General features: G+C 42.0%; 1 long non-coding RNA gene across 1 annotated transcript in view; it reads right to left on the bottom strand.

Annotated features, from left to right (window-relative positions):
* LOC134213112 (uncharacterized) overlaps positions 1-10437 on the bottom strand; it is a 35575-nt gene extending 25138 nt beyond the window's left edge. The window contains exons 1-2 of the long non-coding RNA XR_009979406.1: positions 10388-10437; positions 9570-10229 (exon numbers count right to left, since the gene is read on the bottom strand). This is a non-coding gene — a long non-coding RNA (uncharacterized LOC134213112). The remainder of the gene's footprint in view (positions 1-9569; positions 10230-10387) is intronic.
* Between the last annotated feature and the right edge of the window lie 3825 nt (positions 10438-14262).

The raw sequence follows: 14262 nt of genomic DNA, 5'->3' as shown, positions 1-14262 counted from the left end.
AAGAAGAACTATGCACTCCATCAAAAAAATCGGCGAAAAGGTTTGCAGAATCATCCGGTGTATCAGCTGAACGTCAAGTTGGTAGGAATGGCATTTGATTGCCTACGATTGCGTATGAACGACCAAAACGAGGACGGATTGTGTTTAGCAGTTTCTCCCAGGCGAGCGACATAGTCACGGAATACGGCTTCTTGACGTTCGGTGTAGCTTGATTCTATTGAGCGGGGGCTGTTCCAGTTGTCTACAGAACGTGTGCGAGCTTTCCGTAGTGCGTTCCGGAGCTGTTGCAGCTCTGATGTCCACCAGGGATGTTTGAAGGGAATTGGCTTTCGTCTCCGCGGGACGTACTCGTTTAAGATACCATATAGTTTGTCATAGAAAACGCATACGGTTTCATCAGTGTTCTTGCCATTGAAGGAGTCTGTCCAGTCGATAGACAAAATGGCGTTGTTAAGATCAGCAAAGTTGCAGTGTCGGAAGTCAAATCCGTCGTCGTGATTCGGAACATCGGTATTTCTGTTGTTGTCATTCACACTGATCCGAAGAACAAACGGTTTATGATGGTTGTCGATACAAAGTAGGGAAGTAGGTGGTTCAAGAAATTCAATTATGTTGGGCTCGTTAACGAATGCCAGGTCAAGAATACGGCCATTTGAAATATGCAGGGAGTTGATCTGATGCAATCCATAGGCAACCATCGATTCGACATCGCCTCTTGCTCCGATGAGGCGTTGATTAAAAGTAAAGTACTTATGTCTTCGTCGAATGACCACGTCAACGGTCGCTGAGTGAGATAAATAAAGAGCCGGACTGGAATTTGGTCGGAGATAAATACTACAGACGAAGATCGAAGAGGAGGGTAGTTTGATGCGTGCGGCAACTTGTTCAAGATGGTCACTGTCGATCTGTTTAACGGGTGTGCTGTGCATTTTAACGTTTCCATCCTCTGACGCATCACTCGATGGTCTGGCAATGGTTGCAAGTCAATCAAAGCACAACGATTTCGGTATGGAGGTTTGATGGATCGTTCCATGGCCGCGCAAGGCGTAGTTGGTGAAGCGTTTCTGTATTCTCTCGATGCGTTCAATGTGAACGGAATGATACGGAGCCCAGATTTGCACTCTGTACTCTAGTATGCTCTGAAGTAATGCACAATATAATGATTTGAGAGTATGAACATCATCGAACTGTGCTGTGTTACGCGTTGGCCTTAGCGATGGTAACTGATAAATGCTCCGTAAAACGAAGCTTATTGTCGAGAACGATTCCAAGGTCTTTGATCGATGAAACCCTCTGAAGCAGTGTGTGACTCAGACAATAGTCGTAAGTTTTAGAAGAAGATCGGCAACGAGTGAATGTTATGGCTTTGCATTTAGTCGGGTTCATCTGCATACCATTGATCTTGCACCAATTTGCAACATTTACAATATCAGTATGTAAAGCACAACAGTCTACGAGCAATTTTGTGGCACGGTATATTTCCAAATCGTCCACACAAAGCTGTTTTCCGGAGCTCAGGTTGTTACACAGATCATTGACGAAAAGAATAAAGATGAGTGGACCTAGAATACTGCCCTGCGGTACTCCAGAGGGAATGTCATAGGAATCAGACTTAACGCCATGTACTTTGACGAAAGCCTTGCGAGAGGATAAGTACGATTTTAACCACCGAATGATCCAAGTAGGTAAGCCAAGTTGTCCAAGTTTTTCTATCGCTAGTGCATGGGGCGCTATCTATCGCTAGTTATTGTATGCATTTCCCCACATAAATGCCTTAAGTGCTCAAAAAAACTAACACTTACGAGCACTGTTCGGGTGCTCAGAAAAATTACACACGGATATCGCGAATGAATGATTTTATTGCTGTTTTTTCTTAGAAATGTACCCAAAACTATTTCAGTGATGACGAATCATGAATGCAGACAATATTTCTACAGATGTTCTAGGTTCTCCAAACCATTCTGGATTGTAGAGCCGTGGTCTACCAGGTCAATTACGCTCGGTACGAATTCAATAGTAACCTATGGTGCCCATGCAGGCCTTTGAATGCCATGCGCATAATTAATGATCAATATATGTTCCAACCGGATTTTCTAAGTTCTCCAAATCATTATGGAGCTCAGACGAATTGATCTACCAAGCTTACTGGGCTCGATATCAAGTCAATAACAACCCATACAAGCCCTTAGAGGCCATGCGCATGATTTACGGTCTAGATATATTCAAACTGTATGTTCTAAGTTCTCCAAATCATTCTGGAGTTCAGACCTAGTGGTCTATTGGGCTCAATACATAACCAATAGCAACCCATAGTATCCATACATGCCCTTAATGGCCATGCGCATTACAATCTAGATATGTCCAAACTAGATGTTTTTTTCTCTTTATTTTCGTGATTTTTTATTTACTTATAGTTGGCATTTATTAAGTCATCACGTAGAAACTCGATGTTATAAGTTCTCCAATTCATTCAGGCGTTCAGGCACATTGGTCTACCAAGACAACTGGGCTCGATACAAAGCCAACAGCAACTCATGGTGTCGAAACCGGCTCTTAGAGGTCATGCGCATAATTTACGATCTAGATATTTCCAACCCGGATGTTCTAAGTTCTCCAAATCATTCTGGAGTTCGGACAAATTGGTGTACCAGGTCAACTGGGCTTAAATCAATGCATTGCAACCCATGGGGTTCATATATGCCTTTAGAGCTCATGTGTATGATATAAGATTTGAATATGTCCAAATTGGATGTTTTAAGTTATTCAAATCATTTTGGAGCACAATTGAATTGTTCTATCACTTCAACTGCACACTGGGCCACGGGGCGGAGCTAGTCCGACAACATACCTTGGAGCTTAGGGATGCGTAATTTTGAGTTGGTGTCTTCGGAAGAGTGTCGTGTTTTGAAAAAATATAAAGCTCAGTGTCGAGCATTAGTTCAAATTTTCGCAGCATAGGTGGCGCTGCAATACAAACTTTTTTGTTTTACGTTTTAGAGCTTTGGTGTCTTCGGCAAAGTTGTAGAACGTAAAAATAACTGTAGTCGCCGAAGACACCTAAGCTCTATGTCTTCAAATTGCTGAGATATAGTTAAAATTGTAAAATTTCATTGATTTTTATATTTCTCGCACTATTTTACCCAAAATTGCAAAAAAAAACTAATCACACGCGGCAGAACTAACTGATTTACTCAACTGATTATGGTTATGGTCCATGCTTGAGTTGTTTTTACTGTAACTTGGTATAAAAGTATCATAGAGTTAGGTAAGTTATGGAATTCGAAACATTAAACTATCATATTAAGATAAAGGAACCGATCAGAGTAGTCCATATTTTTATCGAGTAACAAAACATACAGTACAAATCATCGGATAAAGATCGATTTCAATGAGTTAATGCAATCTAAACGCATAACATGATTGACATTTTTAGTCATATATATTTGTTTACGATAAATTCAGTCATACTACTAGGATGTTCAATTGGGTTGTTTAGCAAAGAAAAATATGAGATTTTTTATAGTCTAACATAAAAAGCATGCTTAGCTAATCTCGAACAAATTTTTATTTTGTTTGTAAACCTTTTATTTACATTTTTATACAGCAAACAATAAGCCATTTCAATCGATAGAATGACAATAACATTCATAGAATGACAGTTGGCCCATGAAGCATAAGAACATTTTTTTAATCCCATATAAATTTAAAATGCAAATTAAAAATAGTTCCGGGGCTAAAAAAATTCTGAAAAATTGGGGTTATGCTCAGTTTTTTATGCAGATTCAGAATATGTAAAAACATATATACCACTAAACAACCCAATTATAGTTGATACTAGTTGACCCGGCAGACGTTGTCCTGCACAGTAGGCGAGAATGTGCATTTCGAACTGCCCATGCAAAGTTCGCATAGGAATCACAATTTTAGTTATTCACGGTTTGCTCAACTTTACTCGTAATTTTCGCATTAGGAAATATCATATAAACCCGTCGGAAACTATAACGAATGTTTCTGCTGAAGAAATGAAAAAAATCCAGCCAGCCGTTTTCGAGTTATGCGGATACGAACACAGACCATTTCATTTTTATATATAAGATTGATAATCGATGCACGATAACGTGTTCTGCAAATATTTGCCACAACATATCGATTTAGAATCGTAGTAGGCAAAGCGTATGCTCTTGATCTTAGTATACATATTTACCGAGGGTTATGCAGGTGAGATTTCAAAATCAAAACATTTCATCTTCATTAATTATGGTTTTCTTGTTAAACATTATAGCGAATGTGTTTTTTTGCTTTTATCCGATAATCGATATGGCTCAAGGTAAGTTATTTTAATCAGTTTATACATATCATACATTAATTAGTATATCACCATACAAACAATTGTCGAGAAAACAGTTTCCTCAAACGGCCAGAGATTTCTTCCCAGAATCAGTGCAACAACTATTGAACTGTGCAAATAGAAGCATTTTCATAATTGTTTGTAGATTAGTCATTTTTTATTATTTTTTCCTTCATATGTCACGTTGTCCAATAAAAGTTGTAGTCTAGGAAAAATAATAGAAGCCAACTGAAGTGTATTGTGTTTGCAAACTTGTTTTCTTGGTTAGCCATGAATTGTTTGCTTTGACCCACTAATGTTACTTTTGTACCAAACTTTAAAACTATTTACACCCAATATTTTTTTTACACGGTTGGTATTATTTAATTTCCCGGTTAACCTGATTTTTTACAACTTTTGAAATACCACCTGAATTTTCTTTGATTTTTTGTGAATTTTTCCATGGGGTTAACTCATAGTTTCATCAACGCTGCAGGTCGTAATCAGCTAAAACCCACCCGTGTAAAAAAAGAACCGGGTGTACTATATTTGATACCAAAAAAACATGATATATTTCAATATTCAGGTTAATATTTCCTCTTCAACTTGATGAAATATCAAAAACTCTTGCATAAACCATGAGCACTATCAACTGTGACAGACTACTAGGTTTTAATATGTTATTTTTTACATTTTTCGTAAATAGTCCAAAAAAATCGAAAAAAAGATGAAAATTTACTATATCTCTGCAAATAGAAGGAATACAGCTTAGGTGTCTTCGGCAACTACAATTATTTTTCCACGTTCTACAACTTTGCCGAAGACACCAAAGCTCTAAGCCGTAAAACAAAAAAGTTTGTATTGCAGCGCCACCTATGCGGCGAAAATTTGAACTAATGCTCGACGCTGGGCTTCATATTTTTTCAAAACACGACACTCTTCCGAAGACACCAACTCAAAATTACGCATCCCCTAAGCTCCAAGGTATTTTGTCGGGCTAGCTCCGCTCCGTGGCCCAATGTGAACTGGGCTCAATTCGAAGACATTAGCTACCCATGGTGTCCATACAGGCCCTTAGATGCCATGTGCATGATTTACGATCTAAATATGTCCAAACTAGATGTTCTAAGTTCTCCAAATCATTCTGGAGTTCAGACGAATTGATCTACCATGTCAGCGTCGATTTTGTACCGAGCGTAGTTGAACTGCTAAACAAATTGGTCTGAACTACGGAATGATTTTGTTTACCAAGATCATTGTTTTTGCACATATTGAAATCGTAAATCGCAGGGCTGCTAAAGGCTTATATGAACACCATGGATTGTCTTTGATATTGTACTGAGCCTAATTGACTTAGTAGACCAATTGGTCTGAGCTCCAGACTGATTTGAACCTTAGAATATCTGATTCGTACATATCCAAAATGTAAACTATGGCCTCTAAGGGTCTATGGGGACAGCATGGTTTGCTACTGGTTTTAAACCGAGCCTAGTTGACTTAAAAGATCCATTGATTGCTATTTATTTTGTAGCGCGTCCAGTTGACTTGGTAGATCAATTGGTCTGAGCTCCACAGTGATTTGAAGAACTTAGATCATCCGGCTTGGACATTTTGTTACGATCTAAGATGACTTGGTAAATCAATTTGTCTGAACTCCAGAATGATTTGGAGATCCTAAGATATCCTGTTTGGCCATATCAAAATCGTTAGTCATGCGCATGACCTCCTAGGCACTGTATGGATACCACGAGTTGCTATTGGCTTTATATCGTCCCCAGTTGTCTTGGTAGACCAATTTGTCTGAACTCCAGAATTATTTGGAGAACTTAGAACACTCGGTTTGAATATATCATAATCGTAAAACATGCGGATGACCTCTAAGGGCCTGTATGGACACTATGGGTTGCTATTGGCTTTGTATGGAGCTCAGTTGACCTGGTAGACCAATTAGTCTGAACTCCAGGATGATTTGGAAAACTTAGACATCCAGTTTGGACATATCTAGACCGTAAATGATACAAATGGCCTCTAAGAGCCTGTATGGGTTGTAACTGGCTTGATATCGAGCCCAGCAATTTTGATAGATCAATTCGTCTGAACTTCAGAATGATTTGAATAACTTAGAACATCCGGTTGGAACATATCTAGATCATAAATTATGTGCACGGCCTTTACGGGCCTGCATGGGCGCCATGGGTTGCTAGCAGTTTCCTACCAAGCGTAATTGACCTACAACCCAGAATAGTTTGGAGAACCTAGAACATCTGTAGAAATAATGTTAGCAGGGAGCTAAGCTAAAGCTAAGCTAAAGCTAAGCTAAAGCTAAGCTAAAGCTAAGCTAAAGCTAAGCTAAAGCTAAGCTAAAGCTAAGCTAAAGCTAAGCTAAAGCTAAGCTTAAAGCTGCTGTTAAAGCTGCTTAAAGCTAAGCTAAAGCTAAGCCCCCCCAGCCTGCCCCAGTTGTGCCCAGCCCTGGCCCAGTCAGCCTGCCCCAGCCCAGCCCCCCAGCCTGCCCAGCTGCCCCAGCCTGCCAGCCCCAGCCCCAGCCCAGCTCAGCCCAGCCAGCCCCAGGCCCAGCCCAGCCCCAGCCCCAGCCCGCCCCAGCCTCAGCCTGCCCAGCTGGCTCCGCCTGCCCGCCCGCCTGCCCAAGCCTGGCTCCAAAGCCTGCCCGCCCAGCCTGCCTGCTCAGCCTGCCCAGCCTGCCAGCCCGCCCAGCCTCAGCCTGCCTGGCCTGCGCCCGCCCCAGCCTGCTCAGCCTCAGCCTGCTCAGCCTGCCTCAGCCACCAGCCTGCTCCAGCCTGCCTGCAGCCGTGCCCAGCCTGCCAGCCTGCCCCAGCCCCTCAGCCTGCCTCAAAGCCTGCTCAGCCTGCTCAGCCTGCTCAGCCTGCCCAGCCCCCCAGCCCAGCCGGCCCAGCCCTCAGCCCCAGCTCTGCCCAGCCCCAGCCTGGCCCCAGCCCGCCCCAGCCCAGCCCAGCCCGCCCAGCCTGGGCTCCAGCCCCAGCCCGCCCAGCCCCAGCCCCCGCCTGGGCCAGCCCAGCCCGCCCAGCCCCAGCCCAGTCCCAGCCAGCCCGCCTGGGCCCAGCCAGCCCAGCCCAGCCCAGCCTGGCTCAGCCTGCCCCAGCCTGGGCTCAGCCTGGCTCAGCCCGCCTGGCTCAGCCTGGCCCGCCTGCCTGCCTGCCAGCCCGCCCCAAAGCCCAGCCTGGCTCCAGCCTGCCCGCCCCGCCTGCCTGCCCAGCCTGGGCTCCAGCCTGCTCAGCCTCACCAGCCTCTCAGCCTGCTCAGCCCGCCCAGCCTGGGCTCAGCCTGCAAGCCTGCCTCACCAGCCTGCCTCAAAGCTGCTCAGTGCCTGCCTGCCCAAAGCTCAAAGCCTGCTGTGCTGCTTTAGGCAGCTCAAGCCTCAGCCTGCTGTTAAGCTAAAGCTAAGCTAAAGTCGAAGTTAAGCTAAAGTTGCCTGCAAAGCTGCTTGCTTGCTAAGCTGTGCTTAAAGCTAAAGTTGTTTAAGCTTAAAGCTTGCTTGCTTAAAGCTGTTAAAGCTGTTTAAAGCTGCTTAAAGCTAAGCTAAAGTTGCTTAAAGCTAAGCTAAAGCTAAGTTAAAGCTAAGCTAGTTGTTAAAGCTAAGCCAAAGCTAAAGTTTCAAAAGCCAAGCCAAAGTTAAAGCTTTAAAGCCAAACCAGAGCTTAGCTAATATCGGTAAATAATACAAAGCAAAGTTTTATTTTCGATATGAGAATGTTTTGAGTAATCATTATGCAAATTGTTGTCAAAAGACATGTAGTGGAAAATATGTGAACTAATATTTTGTTTGCAAAAAAAATTGTTTTTGCTGTCTCTTCAGACTATCGGAATGCGGTATAAAGAGAAAAGATTTATGGAAAGAGAAAGATGATTTATAAACCTCTATCTATAAAGATTTTTTTCATTTTTTTTCTTGAACCTTCGGAAATTAGCTGCTGATCCCTCCTGTGGCAGTCAGTTGTAGACAACGGTTCGACTGCACACGGACAAGTTATTTGCTCAGCATCAAATCTTCCTGGAGCATTGATAAAAGAATCCAGTGTTTGTTCCATCAATCTGATCCACTCTCAGACCCTTCCGGAAATGCTATGTGCATTACCTGTTTTATTTGGCCTCTTAGTGTTAGCCAGTGATTCAAATTGATTGCACCTTAAGCACCGTACATTACCTACATTCGACCACGGCCGGCGCTGGTATTGCTTAATTTTTCGTCACCATTAAGAATGATGTTAGTCCCCAACATAATCTGTTGGTTCTCAGTGTAACCACTGTTGTCCTGGCAGCTACGGAACAGCGACCGTGGGCGGTCATCAACATTTTACGTTTAGTCGCAAATAACAAATAAGTGTTGATGTTTGACGCCAAAACCAACAACTATTAGTCGCATTACCGTGTCCAACTAGTAACATCAGCAATAAATGTTAAACAGTAGGCCAATCTCATTATTCGCAGAAGGTGAAACTAAATACTCAAAATTTACAGACCATTAATCCGGTGACTAATTAAAAACGAATAAATCTGTCCGAGAAATGACCAACCCCCGGCGGGTGGTGACATAACCCATTCCTGTCGCCGTTTCGTTTCCATGAATTCAACGAGAACGGCCGGCCATCGGTGTCATAAATAACGTGTTGTGCTGTTGCTACTCGACGCATAACAGCGCTCGTTTAGCGCACATTTGCCCATGACAGTGTTTTGAAAACATCGTTTTGGTGCGGACGACACAACGCGACGCAACGACTGACGGACGGTAAACGCACTAACCCGAACCCGAAAGCAACCAAGCCAAAAGGTTTATAAATAACTCGGTGACACATTGACCGCCAAAATCGGAATCCAATATGTGTAGTATTTCAGCTTGTAGTGGCAATAAGAAAAGGGTTTTGAATAACGTGAGGAATTGCGATTGGTGATTGGTCTGCGCGGCATAGAACAGATTGTCAAGTTGGCCATGGGAGGTTTTACTTATTTTGAAATTTGAAATTTAGCACATCTGCTGATGGGGAACGGTTGGAATGTCGTCAGTGCATACTTTGATCATTTACTTTCTTTGTCATAAGAGACGTTTTCTATTCGAGATTTTATATCGAATAAAGTTTGAACCGGGTTTGTTTTTCTCACACTTCTGGGAATATTTACGATCGATACAGCTCGACCATCTGAAACATTTCTAAATGAATAATAAACCTCCGACCAGTAGACACCTTAATGTTAAATGAGAAACACTTACCGTCTAACAATCACCTCCTTGCGCTTTAACGAGAACAAATCAATCAATCCAACAGCAATTTTCCGTCTCCCAGCTGATTGCAAATCGTCTCCCCAACCACCAACGATTGTTGTTGTTGTTAGAACTCTTCTCGTCCGACTCAGAGAGAAGATCAAAAACAATCAAAATCAAAACATTTCTGTCGTCATAGACTCACTGCACTTTTACAGCCCTTTGCCAGATTTTCCACATTCCAGACGAAACACCTTCCCTTCTATTAGTGCTTCTTTTCTTTTCTCGCCCCTTGTAAAACCGATTTTAATCTTTTCGTAAACAACACGAAACAGGACACCACCTTTTTTCGTTGACTTGAACACACTTCAAAAGCATCACCGCAACAACTACGCTGCGCTTTCACATGACTTCTTAAACTCTCACCTCATTCATCGGCGTCACACACAGCAGCAGAAGACCCAGGCTTTGACACTTCTCGTCGTGAGGTCGTGATATGAACCTCCTTTTGTTGTCGTTATTTCACTTCTCCGATTTCCCCCCAATCAACGAGGCAACGAGAAAACAACGGTTCTGCTCCCGTCGTTCAACAGAAACAACACTTGGCGTCCTGACGTCGGTTGATTTCACTTCGAGTATGGATTTTCCTCTTTTCCTTTCAATTGTAATCTGGAATTGCAAGAAAAAAAAACACTTTTTTAGAAACATGGCACCGGGCTTCCGAACGCTGACATTGTCGCCGGATTTGTTCAAAAGTTTATTTTTTCCACGAGTTCGAAGAGCATTCCCCGATTCCCCCGGACTTCCCCAAAAGGACTGCAACAAACCACATCAAAGCAAGCGCCGCATCATCACCATTGTGTGCAATAAATGTCATAGTCTACTGCGGACGGCTTTTATTGCATTTTCACGTCGCCGCGCCGCCGTCATCACCGAGTTTCAACCGCCGCGCCCTTTTGTTGGCGACAGTTTTGTGCTCTGTTTTCGACAAACCACATCAAACCGAAATCGTCACACAGCGGAAAAAGGGTTTTCCGAAGCCGAAACTTTTCCGATTCAGACGACTGAAAAGAAAAACTTTCCGAAAACTCGCTCTTTGTGGGGGGGATTTGGATGTCGTCGTACCTTCAGAGGAATGACCTTGCTTTAGGAGGAAGTCAATCAAACTACTCGAGAACTAGAGAAGGATAACAATTTATTTCGTCCGTCTGGTTCCATCTCGCATACTGTTCAGGGGCGTTGCTTTTCGTGTCTGCTGGCAAGAATGTCATTTCACCCAATGACAATCACCCCCTTATAAATGCTTGGGTACGAGATGAAGGAATCGACAGGTGGAGAAAATGAAGGTACTTTCCCGGTAGAATTTTTTTTAAAAGTCATCAACTTTTCGAGAACTTCATCTTCAGTATCTTCTAATAAACAATTTTCATCTCAAGAATTTGATAATCCCAATATAGCCTGAAAGCCCAATCATTGAGAATTAAAAAGAAAACGACGAGCAATCCTTCGACAATTCCACAATCATCATCAATTCGATCCAAAGGAGCACGCGACCATCGCAGACGACGATGGCAACAAAGACGCTTTGTCGCAAACGATACCAACGATGAAGTATCCTCATTTAGGCTGTTAGCGCCGCCACTTCTATAGCAGCGAGAGAGATACAATTTATTAAGATGTTCAGCAGTTTACCTCTGCTGTGGTATAGACGACGATTCACTTTCAATTGGATCCAATTTTGCGGCAGCTGTCCTCCGTTTTTTTCTGTTTTGCATTTCGAATTTAGCTCGACAACCGACTCGACCCATTTCAAATATGGACCAAATCAACGCCAAAGACCGACCACCACCGCCTGCTGCCGTTTACCATTAGCGACGCGTAGTAGGCGGCGATGTCAAATCGAACCCGAGAGAGCGCACGAATGTTGCCTCAGAACTTCGACTGCGACTACGATGGTAGCGAATTTTGAGTGAGTCGTGGGCGTTGCGTAAATTTAAAGGTTGAATAAATTTGAAGGATTAATGATGCCTGTTCACGTTTCTTTCGCCATCATTTACTTTAGCAAGACAGAAAAATTGATAGACGTTCTTTTCTGGTTGCTATTTAATTTTTCGAGTAATCATTCAATCCTATCTGCTCGAATTCTAAACACAATTCCGTTTGAATTCAACAGGAATTACGTTTTTCGATTCGGAATCTGAAATTAGGACAGGATTTGGTTCTTATCTTGACGTAATATTGTTCGCGCTTTGAAACAACAACAGCATTACGCATTTCAACACAATAGCACTTTTGTAATTCAGTTTATATTGTCTAATGTCTGATTTTTGAAGATAAAAGAAAAATCATATTTAAAATTCGAACAGAATGCACACAACTCGAATTTGATTTTAAAATAATTTGTACTTTTGATAGGGTTCGAATCCTTCGAATCGAACTCTGAACAAAAATCGGTGTGAATTCGAGACGTCATTTAAAAACAATTGTAATGGTGCAATTTAAACAAAACCAAATCAAACTTCACTTTGAATCCGATTGAAATCAGAATAATCTTCTTCTTCTTCTTCTTCTTGGCATTACATTCCCACACTGGGACAGAGCCGCCTCGCAGCTTAGTGTTCATTAAGCACTTCCACAGTTATTAACTGCGAGGTTTCTTAGCCAGGTTAACATTTTTGCATTCGTATATCATGAGGCTAGCACGATGATACTTTTATGCCCAGGGAAGTCGAGAAAATTTCCAATCCGAAAATTGCCTAGACCGGTATTGGGAATCGAACCCAGCCACCCTCAGCATGGTCTTGCTTTGTAGCCGCGCGTTTTACCGCACGGCTAAGGAGGGCCCCACAATCAGAATAATACTCAAGTCAAATCAAACCGCAAACCTGATCCAATACAAAACCCATCCAAATCCAATCCAAATCGAACCCAAATCCAATCCAAATCGAATCCAAATCCAATTCAAATCTAATTCAAATCCAAATCCAATCCAAACCCAATCCAAATCAAATCCAAATCCAATCCAATCCAAATCCAAATCCAACCCAAATCAAATCCAAATCCAATCTAAACTCAATCCAAATCCAATCCAAATAAAATCCAAATTGCAATCCAAATCCAAATCCAATCCAAATCCAATCCAAATCCAATCCAAATCCAATCCAAATCCAATCCAAATCCAATCCCATTCCAATCCAAATTCAATCCAAATGCAATCCAAATCCAAACCAATCCAAATCCAAACCAAATCCAATCCAAATCCAATCCTAATCCTATCCAAATCCAATCCAAATCTAATTCAAGTCCAATACAAATCTGATCCAAATCCAACCCAAATCTAATCCGAATCCAACCCAAATCTAATCCAAACCCATCCAAATCCAATCCAAATCCAATCCAAATCCAATCCAAATCCAATCCAAATCCAATCCAAATCCAATCCAAATCCAATCCAAATCCAATCCAAATCCAATCCAAATGCAATCCAAATCCAAACCAATCCAAATCCAAACCAACCCAAATCCAATCCAAATCCAATCCAAATCCAATCCAAATCCAATCCAAATCCAATACAAATCTAATCCAAATCGAATCCAAATCGAATTCAAGTCCAATACAAATCTGATCCAAATCCAACCCAAATCTAATCCGAATCCAACCCAAATCTAATCCAAATCCCATCCAAATCCAAACCAAATCCAATCCAAATCCAATTCAAATCCAATCCAAATCCAATCTAAATCCAATCCAAATCCAATCCAAATCCAAACCAAATCCAATCCAAATACAATCCAAATGCAATCCAAACCAACCAGAACCAATCCAATCCCAAACCAATCCAAACCAATCCAAACCAATCCAAACCAATCCAAACCAATCCAAACCAATCCAAACCAACCCAAACCAACCAAACCAACCAATCCAAACCAAACCAAATCAAACCAAACCAATCCAAACCAATCCAATCCAAACCAAACCAAACCAAACCAATCCAAACCAATCCAAATCCAACCAACCAATCCAAACCAATCCAAATCCAAACCAAAAACCAATCCCAACCAATCCAAATCCAAACCAACCAAACCAATCCAACCAATCCAAACCAATCCAAACCAACACAAACCAATCCAAACCAATCCAAACCAATCCAAACCAATCCAAACCAATCCAAACCAATCCAAACCAATCCAAACCAATCCAAACCAATCCAAACCAATCCAAACCAAACCAATCCAAACCAACCAAACCAATCCAAACCAATCCAAACCAATCCAAACCAATCCAAACCAATCCAAACCAATCCAAACCAATCCAAACCAACCAAACCAATCCAAACCAATCCAAACCAATCCAAACCAATCCAAACCAATCCAAACCAATCCAAACCAATCCAAACCAACCAAACCAATCCAAACCAATCCAAACCAATCCAAACCAATCCAAACCAATCCAAACCAATCCAAACCAACCAAATCCAATCCAAACGCAATCCAACCAAACCAATCCAAACCAAACCAACCCAAACCAATCCAAACCAATCCAAACCAATCCAAACCAATCCAACCAATACAAACTAATCCAAATCGAATCCAAATCGAACCAAGTCCAATACAACCTGATCCAAACCAACCCAAAACCAATCCGAATCCAACCCAACCCAATCCGAATCCCATCCAAACCAAACCAAACCAATCCAAACAAA

Source organism: Armigeres subalbatus, chromosome 1, assembly GCF_024139115.2.
Source record: "Armigeres subalbatus isolate Guangzhou_Male chromosome 1, GZ_Asu_2, whole genome shotgun sequence".
Taxonomy (NCBI): domain Eukaryota; kingdom Metazoa; phylum Arthropoda; class Insecta; order Diptera; family Culicidae; genus Armigeres; species Armigeres subalbatus.
This window is presented reverse-complemented; position numbering and strand designations above follow the sequence as displayed.